Below are 21,079 nucleotides of genomic sequence, written 5' to 3' on the forward strand. Positions count from 1 at the left end.
TTTTTAGTACCCCCAGAGCTACAAAGAGGGAAAATAAAACCTAATTAGACTTGTAAACTTTTTGCCACAATGTTTCCAGGATGAGTAACAAGTTTAAATGCCTAAGAGGGGCACAGACAGCATGATGAGATGATGACAGAGATGAGAAAGGTTAGAGTTCCCAACAGCTTTTCATTGCTGTCTGTGATCCTGTTGGAGATTTTTCCTCACTTTTTTTCCATGTGGCATTGTCTTTCCGGTTATGCCTCAAACAACAATAAGATGCTGACAAAGCTTCTAACCCTTCCCTATGCTTTTCAAAAAAGGGTTTTGGCTGGAGTTACACTTTAACTTAACTTTAATATCTATACGCTAAGAAGTATAGGGGAAGCTTTCAAACAGGAGCTGCGGAAAGAATGAGTCTGTTATCTTGAGGCAAAGGGATTTATTCCTCGCAAGTAAAGAACATCTCCACAGTCAATGAGCACTCAAGATAAACAGTTTAAGGCACAGTTTGTCTGCTAAGCAGCCTTACTGATACATGGAACATTGGACTCAAAATTAGCGCTGTGGGGCAGTAATTCAGCCAGGACCTTGCTCTATGTGTTTTGCGTGCCTTTTAAAAGTGTTGGTGTCAGATGTAACAATAAAGGACAAATAGTATGATTATGCCCTTATCTAAAGTCCAGTTTGACAACTCTGCACCCATCAGGACGTTAATGGCCATGTCATTGGAGAGTTATATGAGCAGAAATACAGATAATAATCACTGTCACAAACATACTTATGTTAAGTTGTCCCATTGTACTCAAACAGCAAAAAATCAAGCTATGGGAAAAAATGGTGGATCCCTGATCTTTTAAGTGTTAATGAACTGTTATTTGTGTATGTAGCTCTTTCCTCCACATTAGCCGTTTGGTGTGATGGATTCTCTGTTCTGCCACGACTCTGTAAACTGCTCCATACCCTCTAACACATCTGGTTGTATGAAAGAAGGCTGCACACACCTGTATTAGTTAAGTATTGGTATACTACCGCAGTATTTTAGCACACAGGAAATAGGCCACAGGCTATTTAATGGTAAATAAAATAAGTATATTATTGCAAGACAAGATAAATGCAATGCACAAAAACAATGAACAGATAAATCAATATGCTTGAATGCATTAAATAAGTAACGTGAATACTAGGCTATAATATGGCTATAAATGGCACAAAAAATTCTCACAGTAGCTTTCTGAAATAACTGATCAAAGAAGTATCCCAGCATGCACTCTGTGTATATATACCCCCTGGGTGTGGGTATATGAATATTGTTTTTAAATAGGGTATGTTTTTTTTTTTAGTACCTGGTGCCTAACTTTCAACTTAAGCAGGCTAATGTTGGGGCCCAATCTGTATGGTGGTGCACTTGTTACCATCTCCTTAAGATTGCATGCATTGAATGGCTGCTGGGACTAATAAGTAAATGGGCAGTCTAATAAGTAAATGGGCAGTCTCCTCGAGCAATAAACTGCCAGACAGTGATGAAGTAAGCACAACAGCAATCGCTCACCAGTCCTGGCAGAGCAGCGGATCTTGCTCTGGGTGCTTGTCTGTTTGGCAGTCCCTCTGGCTCTCCTCAGGAATAGGGATGATCAAACTTTTGAAAAGTTTCGTTAGGCCAGAACATCCAAACTACCCGAAAGTTCGGCCCGGATTTCAGAACCCCATTGAAATCAATGGGACCCGAACTTCGGTAATCAAAAAACACCATTTTAAAGCCCTAAAACCCAATAAATGCCCCTAAAAAGTGCCTAGGGTTCTGGGTCATGCCCCAGGGACTATTAATCACACAAAAAAAGTTCTTAAAAATTGTCATTTTTGATAAAAAATACAATCATTGAAAAAAAAAAAAAAAAGCAGTTTTTTGGACATTTTTTTGGGTTCTTTTGAGGCAGGCAATATATATATACACCACTATATACAAGTTCAGATATTTTGCCTGCCTCAAAAGAACCCAAAAAAATGCCCAAAAAAACGCTAGCGCCAAAAAAAAAAACGCCCAGGTGTGTTGTTGCAGGCATTTTTTGGGGGTTTTTGGAGGCAGGCAAAACATCTGAACTTGTGTACAGTACCACTATACACAAGTTCAGATGTTTTTCCTGACTCCAAAGAACCCAAAAAAATGCCTGCTATTAAACCGGCAAGGTGTGAAAAGCGAGAAGCCATATTCCAGATCTATAATTGCACTAATACAAACAATCTTTTTTTTTATGGTTCTGGACATGCTACAGAGCTGAAACTTCGCAGGTACAAAAAAATCTCCCTTTTTTTTTTCAATAATTGGCTTTTTTTAATCAAAAATTACAATTTTTAAGAACTTTTTTTGTGTGATTTTGTGTCTGGGGGGTCTAAAAGGTGTACCTGTGAAGTTTCAGCTCTGTAACATGTCCAAAACCATAAAAAAAAAGGATTGTTTGTATTAGTGCACTTATAGAACAGGTTGTTTGCTTCTCGCTTTTCACACCTTGCCAGTTTAGTAGCAGGCTTTTTTTTGGGCATTTTTTTGGGTTCTTTAGAGGCAGGCAAAACATCTGAACTTGTGTATAGTGGTATATGTACCCATATACACAAGTTCAGATGTTTTGCCTGCCTCCAAAAATCCCCAAAAAATGCCTGCAACAACACACCTGGGCGTTTTTTTTTTTGGCGCTAGCGTTTTTTTGGGCATTTTTTTGGGTTCTTCGGAGGCAGCCAAAACATCTGAACTTGTGTATAGTGATGTATATACACACATACTTATATGTATATACACACCTAGCCATATATAGGTGTGATAGGAGCGTAACTATATTGGTGTTAATTATTTCATTAGCGCAAGTAGTTTTTTCTGCTCCTTTCCCACCTATATATGTCTAGGTGTATATATACAGACATAGTTGTGTATATATACCCCCTATACACATGTTCAGATGTCATGTCTGACACCAAACATGTGCTCAAAAAATCACTAGCAACGCCTGCAGCCAAAAAGAATGCTGGCGGCGGCGAAGCCATATTACAGAAGCGAAAGTGACTTCAGAGAAAATAGCTTTTCTCTATAGCGGTCACCCTGCTATGGAAGGGTTTTGTCACCCTGCTATAGCAGTCACTGTCAGTTAACCCTACACTACACTACGGTCCCCTTACACTTAACACTTTCCCTACAGAAACTGAATAAATTAAAGCTAACTAAAGTGTAAAAGAGCACTCTAACTACACTAGATATCCCTTTCCTCACACTAATAAATGCTAAATGACACTTTGTAACACTTTGTAACAGAAGTAACAGAACAGCATTCCACTCTCTTCCATGTCCCGTATAAGAATGCTAGGAATTTGGCGGGGGCTATCTTATATACTGGGGGGCGTATTCACTAATGATTGGACTATGGACCCCCTAGTCACTCCAATCACATTCCTAGCATTCTCCTGCCCCCTCAATTGGCTTTTGCTAATGGTTCTGGTCCAATCACAGGCTTTTAAAGCCCATTTCCTGTCCCATTGCATTTTGGTCGGTTCTGGTTGCCGAATTCTGAACTTTTTGGGCAAAAAGTTCTAAATTCGGCCGAACCTCGAACACCCAATGTTCGGGCCGAACCGATGGTCGACCCGAACCGTTCGATCATCCCTACTCAGGAATCCAGTCCCACAGGCGATGCTCTCTCTGGTGTAGGCACTCCACTCACAGGTCTGCACTGATCCAGTCCCCACACCAAAGGCAAAAATCACTGCCCCAGTCCCAGCACAGCAAAAATACCTTTTAGTGATCAGCCCTCAGGTTCGCAAAAAAACAATTCATGTGTTTCACACTGTGTAATACTGATATTGTGGTCCCTAGAGTGGATGCTGCCTTCGGAGCATATTTACCATGTTTACATTCTGTTTTACATTTATATTTCTCCAAAAGCATGTCTTATTCCAGGGTAAGCTCATCATCTGGTCGGTAAGTTGAACTGGGAATCTTCTGTGGCTTTGTTATACATGCATGCTCCTTGCCACGAAGGCCAGTTATAGGTGGGGGATAGGGGCCATTTGTTTGCACTGTTGGAATACTGGTGAGGGGATGCACTGCACATGTCAGGGTACCAATAGCAGGAGGGCTCTAGGACCCAGTATCCGTCAGAATAGGAGAAGGGCTCTAGGACCCAGCAACTCTGTCAGCCCCTTACCTGGGCCTTTATAAGGAAGCCAGCCCTTCTTTAAGTGCTGTTTGATCTTCAGCTTCTACCAACATCCTGTTTCCTGTGATTCCTGGTTCCTGACTCGGCTTGTTACACCTCCATCTCCAGCTTGCTTCCTGACTTTGACCTCGGCTTGTTTAACGGATCTCCTCTGCCTGCTACCTGTCCAGACCTTGGCTACCACTTGACCTTGTCTCCTCTGCTACCCACCTGGCATCGAACCTCGGCTTGAATCAACCACCCTCTGTCCCAGCGATCCTAAGTACCTGCTTCATCTCACAGGTGCCACCTGCCTGCAGTAACCCCGCAGCACCACAGCGGTATTTTCTGAACCCTTTTCTGCAAGCAACTCTGCAGGCGACCTGTGCGACTTTGGGCCTAACTCCTCCTGTCTCATCTCCAGGGGAGTTTGGCACTTAACTGCAAGGGAAGCCCTCTCTCCATTGGCCTCCAGCACTTGATACCTGATAGCACACCTTTGCTGCCATTGTGCTACAGCATCTCACAAAAGTGAGTACACCCCTCACATTTTTGTAAATATTTTATTATATCTTTGTGACAACACTGAAGAAATGACACGTTGCTACATTGTAAGGTAGTGAGTGTACAGCTTGTATAACCATTTAAATTTGCTGTCCCCTCAAAATAACTCAACACACAGCCATTAATGTCTAAACTGCTGGCAAAAAAAGTGAGTACACCCCTAACTGAAAAAGTCCAAATTGGGCCCAAAGTGTCAATATTTTGTTTGGATACCATTATTTTCCAGCACTGCCTTAAACCTCTTGGGCATGGAGTTCACCAGGGCTTCACAGGCTTCACAGGCTTCCACTGGAGTCCTCTTCCACTCCTCCATGATGACATCACGGAGCTGGTGGATGTTAGAGACCTCACGCTCCTCCAACTTCCATTTAAGGATGCCCCACAGATGCTCAATAGGGTTTAGGTCTTGAGACTTGCTTGGCCAGTCCATCACCTTTACCCTCAGCTTCATTAGAAAGGCAGTGGTCATCTTGGAGGTGTATTTGGGGTCGTTATCATGTTAGAGTACTGCCCTGCGGCCCAGTCTCCAAAGGGGGGGGGGGGGGATCATGCTCTGCTTCAGTATGTCACAGTACATGTTGGCATTCATGGTTCCCTCAATGAACTGTAGCTCCCCAGTGCTGGCAGCACTCATGCAGCCCCAAACCATGACACTCCAACTACCATGCTTGACTATAGGCAAGACACACTTGTCTTTGTACTCCTCACCTGGTTGCCACCACACACGCTTGACACCATCTGAACCGAATAAGTTTATCTTGATCTCATCAGACCACAGGGCATGGTTCCAGTAATCCATGTCCTTAGTGTGCTTGTCTTCAGCAAACTGTTTGCAAGCTTTCTTGTGCATCATCTTTAGAAGAGGCATCCTTCTGGGATGACAGCAATGCAGACAAATTTGATGCAGGGTGCGGCGTATGGTACGAGCACTGACATGCTGACCCCCCACTCCTTCAACCTCGGCAGCAGTGCTGGCAGCACTCATATGTCTATTTCCCAAAGACAGCCTCTGGATATGCTGCTGAGCACATGCACTCAACTCCTTTGGTTGACTATGGCGAGGCCTGTTCTGAGTGGTACCTATCCTGTTAAACTGCTGTATGGTCTTGGCTACCATGCTGCAGCTCAGTTTGAGGGTCTTGGCAATCTTCTTATAGCCTAGGCCATCTTTATGTAGAGCAACAATTCTTTTTTTCAGATCCTCAGAGAGTTCTTTGCCATGAGGTGCCATGTTGAACTCCCAGTGACCAGTATGAGAGAGTGAGAGTGATAACACCAAATTTAACACACCTGCTCCCCATTCACATCCAAGACCTTATAACACTAATGAGTCACATGACACCGGGGAGAGAAAATGGCTAATTTGGCCCAATCTGGACATTTTTACTTAGGGGTGTACTCACTTTTGTTGCCGGCGGTTTAGACATTAATGGCTGTGTGTTGAGTTATTTTGAGGGGACAGCAAATTGAAATGGTTATACAAGCTGTACACTCACTACCTTACAATGTAGCAACGTGTCATTTCTTCAGTGTTGTCACATGAAATGATATATTAAAATATTTACAAAAATGTGAGGGGTGTACTCACTTTTGTGAGACACTTTATATGCTGGGTGCCCAGTGCCCCCCTGTGCCTTTAGGGAGAGGTGGGCTCCCCCCAGGCTCACCTACCCTCTATCTATCTATCCATGCATATAATGCATATGCATATGCTTCCACTGCGGAGGCTCTCAGATAATACTGGGGTGCCTTGAAGTGACTCTGCAGCTTACGCATGTATTAGCAAAATGTGTGCAAACAAACCCCTGTTTTTAACGCATACTGCTAGATAGGATAATTCGGTTGGTTGCTGGCTGGTTGGTAAGTTGAGCCGGGAATCTTCTTTGGCTTTGTTTGACATGCGTCACCCTTCCATGTGCTCCTTGCTGCAAAGGCCAGGTATAGATGGGGGCAGTGGCCATTTGTTTGCATTGTAAGCTCATCATCTGGGCAAGTATCAACAAATGTCTTTTGCTGGGAGACCACTGAGAGGTAACTTTTATATCTTCTTCTAAAGCTTTATAAGGTCCATCATATCTAAAGTATATATTTTAAATATACATGCGCATGTGTTGCCTTTCATTAGCTTTGTCTGTTTCAGATCTCTCATTAAAGTAGTAATAAACTCTTCCTAGAAAAAAAAAATACTAGCCCCTCTGCAGGTTAAGGCCATGATCTGCTAGTAAGCATCACATACTAGCATATTATGGTAAACTTACCTTTTGAATGAAGCCCTCTAGTGGCATGCTGTCACCGCTGCCAGGGCTTTCATCTTCAATTGGTCTTCCCTCCAGGTTGGCGCACTCCGGCCATTCGAATGGCTGGGCCACAATGATATCACCCTGCACATGCGCACAGGAGTCACAAATTAGCTGATGATCAGCATGCAAGCGGCATACAAATTTACCCATACAGTCAAATAATGATGTGCTTTTTCCCTTTATGAATTGTCATAAAAAAAAAAAAATTACCAGGAAATCTTTTCACCAAAGTAGCAACAGCATAGCCAAACAGCCCTTGGACTTTAGTCACTAATTTCTATGTGGTCCTATAAAAGCTCAGACTTCAGGAAAGAAATTGTATTTTCTCATATTTACTTATGTCTACCCAACCTAGGCTGTGCTTAACCTGCTCTGAAATTCCTTATAGACTTCAACAATATCCTGCCCAAGTAAGCAACACATTTGACAAAATGCCCACACTGCTCTGCAAAGATAATGGCACATAGTGCACATGGTAAAACACAAGCTATTCTTTTCTATTCTATTGTGTTACAGAATAATGTTCCATATAATCCAGAACAAAATGGGGTTGCATAGAGAAGTAACCATACATTATGTAAAAGTGGCAGAAGCAGGTCTTTTGATGCAGATATGCCAACAACATAGTGGAGATGGGCAATTATGCCTGCTATCTCCAAAACCACTAACATGGAGAAACAACAAAGAAAACTCAGAATGAACAACAGAATGGAAAGAAACCTGACTTGAAACTGATAAAAATCTTTAGAATCTAAGCCAACATACGTATTCCAGAAAAATAGGTATAAAGTAATATCGCCCCCCCAAGTTAACACCTTTTGAATCATATGCCCTTCCCTTTATATTGCAAGCTTTCACAAGCAAGGCCCTCCTAACCCTCTTGTCTTAAAAAATAATTAAGGCTTTTTTTTTTTTTTTTAAATCATTCTTACCTACTTGGATGCAGCATCGGTCAGATGCTGCATCTGTCCCCCAGCGGCTCTAAGATGAACCGAGCAATCAAAGACTGATGATCATTCAGTTCTCAGAGTTCCGTGAGCAGAGAGCTGCTGACTGTCAGTCACTGGCTCTCTGCTCTGCCCCCCTGCACTCACTGGAGCGCTGGGCTGTGGAGGGGATGGGACCGGCATGCTCAGGCTCTCAGCTGGTGACTCTATTGTCACGATCTTGTCCCAGCCTGGACCGGCTCTGTGATGTTAGCCAACAGCGGGCTTTGACCCACTGTCTGCTGAAAATGAGTCACAAGAGTGCAGAACGAACTGCATTCCTGTGATCCATAGGAGAAGTACAGACAACTGTTGCTCCTTTATATTGTTTTGTAACTGTACAGTCTCCCTTGTTTTGTATATCACTACGCAAACTGTATATAAATGTTGTAACATAATATTATTTGTCAGCTACAGAGAGTCTCGAAAATGTTACAGAATTCTGACACCAATAAGGTAACAATCAGCAGAAGCGCAATTATTAATGAAACATCTTTGTGTCAAAGGTCTCATGAACTGACACAGTCAGCACCATCTAAATGACAACTTGAGCAAGAAACCCCAGCAGTACTGCAGGACAAGAAACAGAACGTCACTTAAAATTAAATTAGGGTCAGTTATTTATCTACTAAAAAGAAAGAAGCTGAACTGCCTGCAGACTCAGTCAGAAAATCTGTGAGATCCAATAAGGTCATCCCAACTAGATACTTATTATACAGCATATGGTTCATACAGTTCCTAAGCCAGCATCATGGGAAGGAATGCAAAAGCTACCTATTCATTAGAAGCAAATGTGGTTTAAATGTGGATTTAAAACTGTCATCACTCAAACAGCTCCAAGTTTGGAAACTTATAGAATGCAAAGGTGAATGTACACCGATGAAAACATTTTTCCTAGAGTTGCAAGGAGAAGACCACCTTTTACCCAGGGCCATCTTTATGGCGGAGACCTTCCTATCTCGGTGGAAGTCTCGTAAGAGGAAACGCGTCAGAGAGGAGGCGTGCCGCGCCGTCACTCGCGTCATCCCGGTTGTCTGTTACTGCAGTCAGACACGGGAGCGTTCCTGTATCCATTCAACGCATATGCCTGTGATTTCAAAGAGACATGTAAGTGCAATTGCTTTTATTCTTCAATAAATCGGGGGTAATGCACTATTGGTCCTCTTGCATTCTTTACATATCCGTTGCGGAGCCACAAGGAGACACTATACTCTGTATTGGGATCGTCATACCAACAGACAGCCTATTCTGAGGAGAGGAGATTATATTCCCATGTTCAAACCATATTGATATCTGGTAAGCGGCTTATACACACACTTCGGGTGAAGCTGCATGGGGAGTGAGTGGTCGTTTAATATGTTCAACTCACACATAAACCTGTCTTTCTGGTAAGAAGAATAGCCTGTTGGTGATGGGGATCGTCTCACGTGGTGATCACATATATCCAATCAAAGTTACAGGATCCACAATTTGTTTCAAGTCACTTCAAAGTTTATTCATTTTGCACGTTGTCACAAGAGAATGGACTTTTTCTTTTGAATTTTTCACAATCAATTTATGTTTGCATATATTGTTTATGTGGAATATTAAGATTAGCGCACCTACCCTTTTTTTACATATTATTACTTACACATCTTGGTAGCAGCTTTACGCACGTTTATCAGCGCACCTTTATTTTTTCATACATGTGAACCAGGCTTAAAGTGATTAATCTTCTAGATTGTAAGCTCTAACGAGCAGGGCCCTCTAGTTCCTCCTGTTTCGAATCGTATTGTAACTGTATTGTCTTCCCTCACATTGTAAAGTGCTGCGCAAACTGTTGGCGCTATATAAATCCTGTATAATAATAGTAAAGTCATTTTTAAAAATATAAACACGGGTCCCCCTACAGGTTTAAGTCATAATGCACTAGTTTGCACTGCATACTAGCACATTATGACAGACTTACCTGCAAACTGAACCCTTCATGGCTATCCTTGGCCCTCGGCATATCCCTTTTCTCCCAGTCTTCTTTCTGGGTTTTCAACCTTTGACTACTTGCATGGACAGGCTACGGTGACGTCACTCCCATGCAAGCGCACAGGAGCAGTGCTGCCAACCGCCCATAGATTTACGGACAGCCCGTAAAATCAGGGCACTTTTCTCCTGCCCGTAAATGCCCGTAGCAGGAGAAAAGTGCCAGTAAATCTACGGCGGTGGCGGCAAGGTTAGAACTGCGCGTGCGCGGCGCGCAGTTCCGGACTCGGAGATCCCCGAAGCGAGCCGAGTTCTCTTCTCTCGGCTCTCGCAGAGACCTGGGACATCTGCCCCAGCTTCCCCCCTCCCTCTCTCGCACACCAAGCGCTGCTGCGCGTCTCGGCCAATCACAGCCTCCCCTGACTCTGCACCTGACACATGCCCAATGGACGGAGCTGTGTCAGATGATCATGACCATGGCCCGCCCCGCCCCTGCCTCCGCCACCGCCATCATTTAAGTTTTCCCGCCGGGCCGGTGTACTGCCGATTTTTTCAACTACACCGGCCGCCAGGCGTCGGCTAGGGACAGTGTGGTCACTGTGGTGGTGGAGTGGAGTCTGAAGAACTGTGCCTGTGCCTGGCCCTGGCCCTGGGGATACTAGAAGATGCAGCTGGCTGGAGTCTGGACAGATGGTGGAGTGGAAAGAGCAATAGACTGACAGCAGAGGCAGCCACCCGCAGAGCACACAGAACAGAAGAGAAGAGGACTGGTGAGTGGTGCTCCAAGCCTCCGACAGCTAGCAGGGCAGACTGGAGTAGAGAGATGAGTCAGGAGGCAGAGGACATCAGTGTCCTGCTCCTGTGCCCCCTTCACCTCTCCACAGGCAGTGTCACAGCTTCACTCTGCAGTAATGTCAATGATATGACTATGGAGAGGTGAAAGGGACTTAGGAGGAGGACACTGATGTGGGGGACATAGGAAGAAACTACTGTGAGGGGTGAGGAGGGCACTTCCATGTCCGCAGTCTCTGACCACCTCCTGTTCCATGTCTGCAGTCTCTGACCATCTCTTGTATCATGTCTGCAGCCTCTGACCACCCCCCTGTACCATGTCCGCAGCCTCTGACCACCTCCTGTACCATGTCCGCAGTCTCTGACCACCTCCTGTACCATGTCCGCAGTCTCTGACCACCTCCTGTACCATGTCCGCAGTCTCTGACCACCTCCTGTACCATGACCGCAGTCTCTGACCACCTCCTGTTCGATGTCCGCAGTCTCTGAACACCTCCTGTTCAATGTCCGAAGTCTCTGACCACCTCCTGTTCAATGTCCGAAGTCTCTGACCACCTCCTGTTCAATGTCCGAAGTCTCTGACCACCTCCTGTTCAATGCCCGCAGTCTCTAACCATCTCTTTTCTTTTATCGTGTCTGCAGTCGAGTCTGGAGAGGAGCCAAGAGTGAGAGCGCCGCCGGGATGGGGGTCACGGGAGAAGTTAGATGTGTGGGGCCCCGGCCTGCGGAGTGGAGACCAGAGCCGTCTGACTGAGCCCTGCACAGTGCTGAGGGGAGGTCAGTGACAGCGTCGCCAGACCAGTCTGAAGGGGGGGGGTCACTGATGTAAGGGGGAGAGAATACAATAATGTAAGTGGGCACTGACCTTTGTTTAACTTAAACTCATTGCTAATAGCACTATCTACATGTTTATAGTTTAATTATTCATATTTGCACAGTTTAGCACTGAAAACGGCTATTTTATGTACATTTTTGCAGTGCCAGTAAAAAATTGGTGCCGTCCGTAAATTTTGGACGTTCTGCCAGTAAATTTCACTCCGGGGGGTTGGCAACACTGCACAGGAGTCACATTACTGCAGCACACAAAGTAGGCTCTAACTGTGATGTGAGCTGCAAATGGGTGGCTCAAATCACATTATTGCTGGCAGGCAGGGGGGACATTTATAACGGAATAGGTCACTAGGGTCTCTTCTGTTATAACCACCTCAATGCCAGGCACTTTTATCCCCTTCCTGCCCAGGCCAATTTTCAGCGCAGTCACACTTTGAGTGACAATTGTTATCATTTTGGTCAAACAAATAGAGCTTTCTTTCAGTGGTATTAAATCACAGCTGTTTTTTTTTTTTTTTTAATGCTAAATAAACAAAAAAGACTGAGATTTTTGAAAAAAATGTGTTTTTATTAATTTCTGTTATAAAATTTTGCAAATGGGTAATCTTTCTCCTTCACTGATTTGCACTGATGAGGCTGCACTGATGGGCACTGATGAGGCGGCACTGGTGGGCACTGATTGGCACTGATGAGGCAGCACTGGTGGGCACTGATGAGGAGGTACTGGTGGGCATTGATGAGGCGGCACTGATGGGCACTGATAGGCGCTGATCAGCGGCTCTGATGGGCACTGGTAGGCAGCACTGATTGGCAGCACTAGTAGGCACTGATTGGCAGCACTGGTGGGTACTGATTGGCAGCACTGGTGGGCACTGTTGGGACTGCACTGATAATTAGTGTGATAGTTTTTATTGACTCTCTTGGAGTACCAAAAACACTGCTTCTATTTAAATCCATGATCAGTTGTGACTGGACATAGCTGATCACGTGGTAAAGAGCCACTGATTGGCTCTTTACTTCAATCTGTGGTCAGCAGTGTCCGGAGGACACTGCGATCACATACTCCGCCACTGCTGCAGTCAAGTGGCAGGCGCGATCACGGGATGGCCTACCAGAACTAGCCACATGCGCTGTAGCTATCATTCGGCTTTTCATGGTTGACAAGTGGTTATTATTATTTATTTTGTGTTACTACACAATATAGCTAATTGTTTTACACATGAAATATAATATTGATTTGCACTTTATTACTGCAAGTTATTAAGATATGAACATATAAGTGTTACTACAGTTGGCGAGTACGTACTGTTACAGATCAAGCCAAGGACTTATTTGTGGACCAGTTCTTTATGCTTACATTATTAACCACTTTAAGACCGGAAGGATTTGCCCCCTTAATGACCAGGCCACTTTTTTCAATTGGGCACTGCGTGATTTAAACTGACAATTGCGTGGTCATGCGAGCTGTATCCAAACAAAATTTTCGTCCTTTTTGTCCCACAAATAGAACTATAACAGAGAAATTATTCAGCACTACAATCACATGGAGTGAAAAGCAGCTGGACACCGGGATAGGTCAAACCTAACAACACCTATTACATAAGCAAAGAAATACAAAAGTGCAGCGCTAAAAATAACAATGTACATTAAGGTATCATATAATATGAGAGTCCATAAAGTCCACAACAATATAGGAAGTCTCCAGTGCAGGAAAGGTAAGTGATAAACACCACTAAAGCCGTGAGTCCTTCACCATAGAGTATTACAGCCTCTCACCTCCAGCATTCGACCACTAGGGTTCACTGCGCTTTGTACAATCACTGTGGACAGCCTCTGTGGACAGCAATCTTCTTAAGGGGTCTCAAACCCAGGCAGACTCATAGCAGACATATCATCCAAAAAAATATAATAAACAGGATCTAATGCTCTTTGTCATGACATTTTATTAAATAGAAGGCGTAAAATCACACTTACATACAAGGCACTATCACAGTGCTCATTACAGGCATATAAAACAATGATCCAAACATTGGGCTGCCGTGGGTGACGTCAGACTCCTCCCCCGTACGCGTTACGTCAGTGGGCGTGACTTAGTCAGTGGGGTAAGGAGACATATCCCTCCCGCTCTAAAAATAGAACGTCTCTTAGAAACCGGACGCTATAGCCGAATAACAGGAAGAGAAGGAGCAGCAACATTGCCCCTCCTTACTGCCAGTACCTGCCCAGCTTCCTGCGGACACTGGAAGCAGACATAGAAGCCTGCTCATACATGTTAAAAAGGATTTCATCACGGATTAACCCCAAAAAACATGTATTATAAAAATATACATATTAATACATATGCCTTAATGAGAGGATTGCTGCATAGTTCATATGAAATATCTGCTTACCTGAAGCGAGACATCCACAATTTTTTTTTTTTTTGCAAAATACACTCATATATTCAAAGAATAATTAATACAAGGCACATATAAATACAGAGTATGACGTACACCGCGGCATCCTGAGTTTCATAATGAACAATGAGATAAACATAAAATAAATAACACAAAAAACTAAAATTGACAAAAAAACTAAAAAAACTAAAATTACCTATTAGAAATAAAGCAATTTAAATCAAAATCTACGTTAAGTCCCCCAGGTGTCAATACACGCGTGCGGTAAATCAAGTAGGATTCCCTGCGGCTTAATTTACACACAAAATTGCCACCCCTCCGGTGATGTTCTGTTTTTTCTAAACCCCAGAATTTTAATCCTGTGGCGTCGCGCTGATGTCTTGAAATGTCTAGGGACACTGTGATTAACCTTGCCCTTCCTGATCTTACTGATATGTTCTCCAATGCGCACATGGAGTGCCCTAGTGGTTCTCCCGATGTATTGTAACCCGCACCCACACTCAAGCATATAAACTACGCCCCGTGTAGTGCAGGTTATGAAATCTTTAATCGTGTTAACCTCTCGAGTGGCAGTAGCAGTGAATTCACTTCTCTTTTTCAAGTTGGTCTTGGAATTCTTGCATGCGGCACATTTTCCGCACGCATAGAACCCCTTCAAAAAATATTTAGCAATGATATTTTCAAATTTTCTATATTGGACATTATAGTCCAATATTAAACTGAATTCATTACTAGGAGCTACCCTACGTGTTCCTGCTAATATGGTTTCCCTTTCAATCGAGCCAACCCTTGCGATTTCATTGTTGATATGAGAGGGATCATAACCCTTATCAAGTAACCTAGTAGCTAGAACCTGTGACTGGGAGCGGAAATCTTCCTCTGATGAGCAATTGCGCCTGATACGCATAAATTGCCCTCTCGGAATATTACATAACCATAAGTTATGATGGCAGCTACTCTTGGAAATGCAGGAATTCCGATCCATGGGTTTAAAGTAGGTGTGGGTCCTAAGCCCGTCACCTTCCTTAAAGATCTCTAGATCTAAAAAGACGATCTTATCGATACTGACGTTCCATATCAACTTGATCATCAATGAAATGCCGGTAGCAGCTTAATTGGGGGGGACGGTTTGTGAAGATGACCTTCTCCTCCCAGTGTGACAAAAAATATTTGCCACACTGGGAGCAAACGGTGCCCCAATAGCAACTCCTTTTGTCTGCAGGAAAAAATCCCGATCATACCAGAAGTAATTTTTAAGCAAACAAAAGTCTAGGCATTCCAATAAAAATTGACAATGCCCTGAGGATAGCTCAGATTTAGATAAGGCCCATTTAACAGAGGACAGCGTGTCCTCATGATTAATGATAGTATATAGTGATCCTACATCAGCGTTCACTAATATACTACTGCCACTCGAGAGGTTCACCCGATTAAAGATTTCATAACCTGCACTACACGGTGCATAGTTTATATGCTTGAGTGTGGGTGCGGGTTACAATACGTCGGGAGAACCACTAGGGAACTCCATGAACGCATTGGAGAACATATCAGTAAGATCAGGAAGGGCAAGGTTAATCCCTAGACATTTCAAGAAATGCCATCAGCGTGACACCACAGGATTAAAATTCTGGGGTTTAGAAAAAACAGAACATCACTGGAGGGGTGGCAATTTTGTGCATAAATTAAGCCTCAGGGAATCCTACTGGATTTACCGCACACATGTATTGACACCTGGGGGACTGATCGTAGATTTTGATTTAAATTGCTTTATTTCTAATAGGTAATTTTAGTTTTTTTAAATTTTTTTGTCAATTTTATTTTTTTGTGTTATTTATTTTATGTTTATCTCATTGTTCATTATGAAACTCGGGATGCCGCGGTGTACGTCATACTCTGTATTTATATGTGCCTTGTATTAATTATTCTTTGAATATATGAGGGTATTTTGCAAAAAAATTGTGGATGTCTCGCTTCTGGTAAGCAGATATTTCATATGAACTATGCAGCAATCCTCTCATTAAGGCATATGTATTAATATGTATATTTTTATATTTTCATTATATATGTTTTTTGGGGTTAATCCGTGATGAAATCCTTTTTAACATGTATGAGCAGGCTTCTATGTCTGCTTCCGGTGTCCGCAGGAAGCTGGGCGGGTCCCAGCAGTAAGGAGGGGCAATGTTACTGCTCCTTCTCTTTCTGTTATTCGGCTATAGCGTCCGGTTGCTAAGAGACGTTCTATTTATAGAGCGGGTGCGATATGTCTCCTTACCCCGCTGACGAAGTCACGCCCACTGAAGTAACGCGTACGGTGGAGGAGTCTGACGTCACCCGCGGCAGCCCGATGTTCGGATCATTGTTTTACATGCCTGCAATGAGCACTGTTATAGTGCCTTGTATGTAAGTGTGATTTTACGCCTTTTATTTAATAAAATGTCATGACAGAGAGCATTAGATCTTCTTTATTATATTTTTTTGGATGATATGTCTGCTATGAGTCTGCCTGGGTTTGAGACCCCTTAAGAAGATTGCTGTCCACAGAGGCTGTCCACAGTGATTGTACAAAGCGCAGTGACCCCTAGTGGTCGAATGCTGGAAGTGAGAGGCTGTAATACTCTATGGTGAAGGAGTCACGGCTTTAGTGGTGTTTATCACACAATACCTTTCCTGCACTGGAGACTTCCTATATTGTTGTGGACTTTATGGACTCTCATATTATATCATACCTTAATGCACATTGTTATTTTTAGCGCTGCACTTTTGAATTTCTTTGTCCCACAAATAGAGCTTTCTTTTTGTGGTATTTGATCACCTGTGTGATTTTTATTTTTTGCGCTATATACAAAAAAAGAGTGACAATTCTGAAAAGAAATCTATATTTTTCACATTTTACTATATACCAATCCCCCCAAAAAAATGTAAAAATCAAAATTTTTTAACACTTTAGGCCAATTTGTTTTCTGCTACATATTTTTGGTAAAAAAAATCACAATAAGCATATTTTGATTGGTTTGTGCAAAAGTTATTGCGTCTATTAACTGCGAGAAAGATTTATGTCATTTTTATTGTTTTTTTTTTAAACTAGTAATGGCGGCGATCTGCGCTTTTTTGGGACTGCGACATTGCGGCGGAAAAATCGGACTCCTGACTGACATTTTTGACACTTTTGGGGGGACCAGTGACATTACTACAGTAACCAGTGCATAAAATATGCACTGTTACTGTAATAATGACACTGGCATTGAAGGGGTTAAAAGGGGTTAACATTGTGGGTGATCAAGGGGTTAAATGTGAGCCTAGGGGAGTGATTCTAACTGTAGGGGGGGAGCGTGGCTTGTGAAATGACCATAGAGACCTCTCTTCCTATATAGAAGAATCACAGGGGCTCTATGATCATTCCAGGGACATTCTTCTCTCTCAGCAGGGAACGATCGTGGGTGTTTGGCGGCAATTAGAGCTGCCTGCCCGCTGCATCGGCTTCCCTGCTGAAAAGCAGGGGTGGGAGCACTCCGCCAGCAGCACGCGGGAGCCCCCTAGCCTCCTGCTCGCGACCGCCGTACAGTTACGACGGTTTACGTAGGAGCGGCGGTCTGCCGCAGTACATCTGCGTAGTTTGTTTGATTTTCTTATAGTCAATGAGGTCAAACTGACATTTGTTTTTGACCACAGTGATGAAAACATTCAAAGGTGCAGGATAGAATTTTTTTCTTTATTAACACATTTTTAACAGGGTATGTGGTTTTCATTTATCACAGTCCATTATTTTCAAAACTGATAGTTGAACGCAAACAAAATTTTCAGGACTTTCAAATTACATCCATCAAGCCATCGAATGTACTAAGAATTTTCACACAAATATTTGCCCCGAACATTTATTCAAAAATCTATTAGTGTATGTCAAGCTTAAGTGTGCTGTGTACTAAATTTGCTAACAGTGGAATCCATGCTTCATCGCCATCACATATGCCTTCCCTCATGGTTGTCTGTACAATTGTCACTCTGTCCTATCCTATTTATATTAAAAGGGACCTGCTCACGGATATAGAAATACAGGACAACTTAGGAAACAGTGACCATAGGTCAATTAGTTTCAGTATTAATCATGGAAATAGGAAACACCAGGGTAATATAAGGACACTGAATTTCAAAAGAGCCAATTTCCCAAAACTGCGCTATTTGCTAGAAAATATCAAATGGGATAGAACCCTGGGAACAAAGAACACTGAGGAAAAATGGGAGTGCTTCAAGAGCATACTAAACAAAGGGATTGGCCACTGCATTCCAAAGGGAAATACATTTAAAAGAGCAAAAAACAAACCCCGGGTGACTAAACTCCAACATAAAAATGCATAAATAATACTAAAGAAAAGGCCTTCAAAAAATACAAGGCGGAGGGGTCACTGGCAGCATCCAAGCATTACAAATAGTGTAATAAGAAATGTAAAGGCGAAATCAAGGGAGCTAAAATAGAACACGAGAGACATATAGCGGAAGAGAGTAAAAAAAACCCTTAAAGAAATTCTTTAAGTATATAAATAGTAAGAAAGCGAGGCCAGAACACATTGGCCCATTAAAAGACGACAAAGGAAATCTGGCCACATAGGACAGAGAGAAGGCGAAAGTGTGAAATAATTTCTTCTCTTCAGTCTTCACAAAAGAATTGGGAGGCTACACTAACCCAGCTTGTAATGCTAAACTAAATAATACACCTCAGGAAGTACCCCCATGGCTAACAGAAGATAGACTTAGAACGAAACTAGAGAAACTTAACATAAATAAATCACCGGGACCGGATGGCTTGCACCCGAGGGTTCTTAAAGAGCTCAGCCAGGTGATAGCCAGACCATTATTCATGATCTTTAAGGATAGTCTACAGACGGGTATGGTGCCAGCTGATTGGAAAAAAATGTGGTACCAATACTTAAAAAAGGGACAAGATACAGTGGGTACAGAAAGTATTCAGACCCCCTTACATTTTTCACTCTTTGTTATATTGCAGCCATTTGCTAAAATCATTAAGGTTCATTCTTCTTCCTCATGAATGTACACATAGCACCCCATACTGACAGAAAAACACAGAATTGTTGACATCGTTGCAGATTTATTAAAAAAGAAAAACTGAAATATCACATGGTCCTAAGTATTCAGACTCTTTGCTGTGACACTCATATATTTAACTCAGGTGCTTTCCATTTCTTCTGATCATCCTTGAGATGGTTCTACACCTTCATTTGAGTCCAGCTGTGTTTGATTATACTGATTGGACTTGATTAGGAAAGCCACACACCTGTCTATATAAGACCTTCCAGATCACATTGCATGTCAGAGCAAATGAGAATCATGAGGTCAAAGGAACTGCCTGAAGAGCTCAGAGACAGAATGGTGGCAAGGCACAGATCTGGCCAAGGTTACAAAAAGATTTCTGCTGCACTTAAGGTTCCTAAGAGCACAGTGGCCTCCATAATCCTCAAATGGAAGACGTTTGGGACGACCAGAACCCTTCCTAGAGCTGGCCGTCCGGCCAAACTGAGCTATCGGGGGAGAAGAGCCTTGGTGAGAGAGGTAAAGAAGAACGCAAAGATCACTGTGGCTGAGCTCCAGAGATGCAGTCAGGAGATGGGAGAAAGTTGTAGAAAGTCAACCATCACTGCAGCCCTCCACCAGTCGGGGCTTTATGGCAGAGTGGCCCGACGGAAGCCTCTCCTCAGTGTAAGACACATGAAAGCCTGCATGGAGTTTGCTAAAAAACACCTGAAGGACTCCAAGATGGTGAGAAATAAGATTCTCTGGTCTTATGAGACCAAAATAGAACTTTTTGGCCTCAATTCTAAGCGGTATGTGTGGAGAAAACCAGGCACTGCTCATCACCTGTCCAATACAGTCCCAACAGTGAAGCATGATGGTGGCAGCATCATGCTGTGGGGGTGATTTTCAGCTGCAGGGACAGGACGACTGGTTGCAATCGAGGGAAAGATGAATGCGGCCAAGTACAGCGATATCCTGGACAAAAACCTTCTCCAGAGTGCTCTGGACCTCAGACTGGGCCGAAAGTTTACCTTCCAACAAGACAATGACCCTAAGCACACAGCTAAAATAACGAAGGAGTGGCTTCACAACAACTCCGTGACTGTTCTTGAATGGCCCAGCCAGAGCCCTGACTTAAACCCAATTGAGCATCTCTGGAGAGACCTAAAAATGGCTGTCCACCAATGTTTACCATCCAACCTGACAGAACTGGAGAGGATCTGCAAGGAGGAATGGCAGAGGATTCCCAAATCCAGGTGTGAAAGACTTGTTGCATCTTTCCCAAAAAGACTCCTGGCTGTATTAGGTCAAAAGGGGGCTTCTACTAAATACTGAGGAAAGGGTCTGAATACTTAGGACCATGTGATATTTCAGTTTTTCTTTTTTAATAAATCTGCAACGATGTCAACAATTCTGTGTTTTTCTGTCAGTATGGGGTGCTATGTGTACATTCATGAGGAAGAAGAATGAACCCAAATGATTTTAGCAAATGGCTGCAATATAACAAAGAGTGAAAAATTTAAGGGGGTCTGAATACTTTCCGTACCCACTGTATATCCCGGGTAACTATAGGCCGGTCAGCCTAACATCAGTAGTCTGCAAGATTTTGGAGGGGATGTTAAGAGATTACTTACAAGACTTTAGTAATGAAAACGGTATTATTAGTAGTAATCAGCATGGATTCATGAAAAACCGTTCTTGCCAGACTAATCTATTAACCCTTCTATGAAGAAGTAAGCTGCCATCTAGATAAAGGTAAGCCTGTGGATGTGGTGTATCTGGACTTTGCAAAGGCATTTGACACCGTTCCCCACAAACGCTTACTGTACAAACTAAGGTACATAGGTATGGACCATAGGGTGAGTACCTGGATAGAGAAGTGACTCCAGGGGAGAGTACAGAGGGTGGTGATAAATGGGGAGTACTCGGATTGGGCAGGTGTGGAAAGTGGGGTCCCCCAAGGTTCTGTCCTGGGACCAATCCTGTTTAACTTATTCATAAACGACCTAGAGGAGGGAATATCTAGCACAATCTCGGTATTTGCGATTATACTAAACTAAGCATGC

Source organism: Pelophylax lessonae (genome assembly GCF_965119305.1).
Source record: "Pelophylax lessonae genome assembly, chromosome: 1".
Taxonomy (NCBI): Eukaryota; Metazoa; Chordata; class Amphibia; order Anura; family Ranidae; genus Pelophylax; species Pelophylax lessonae.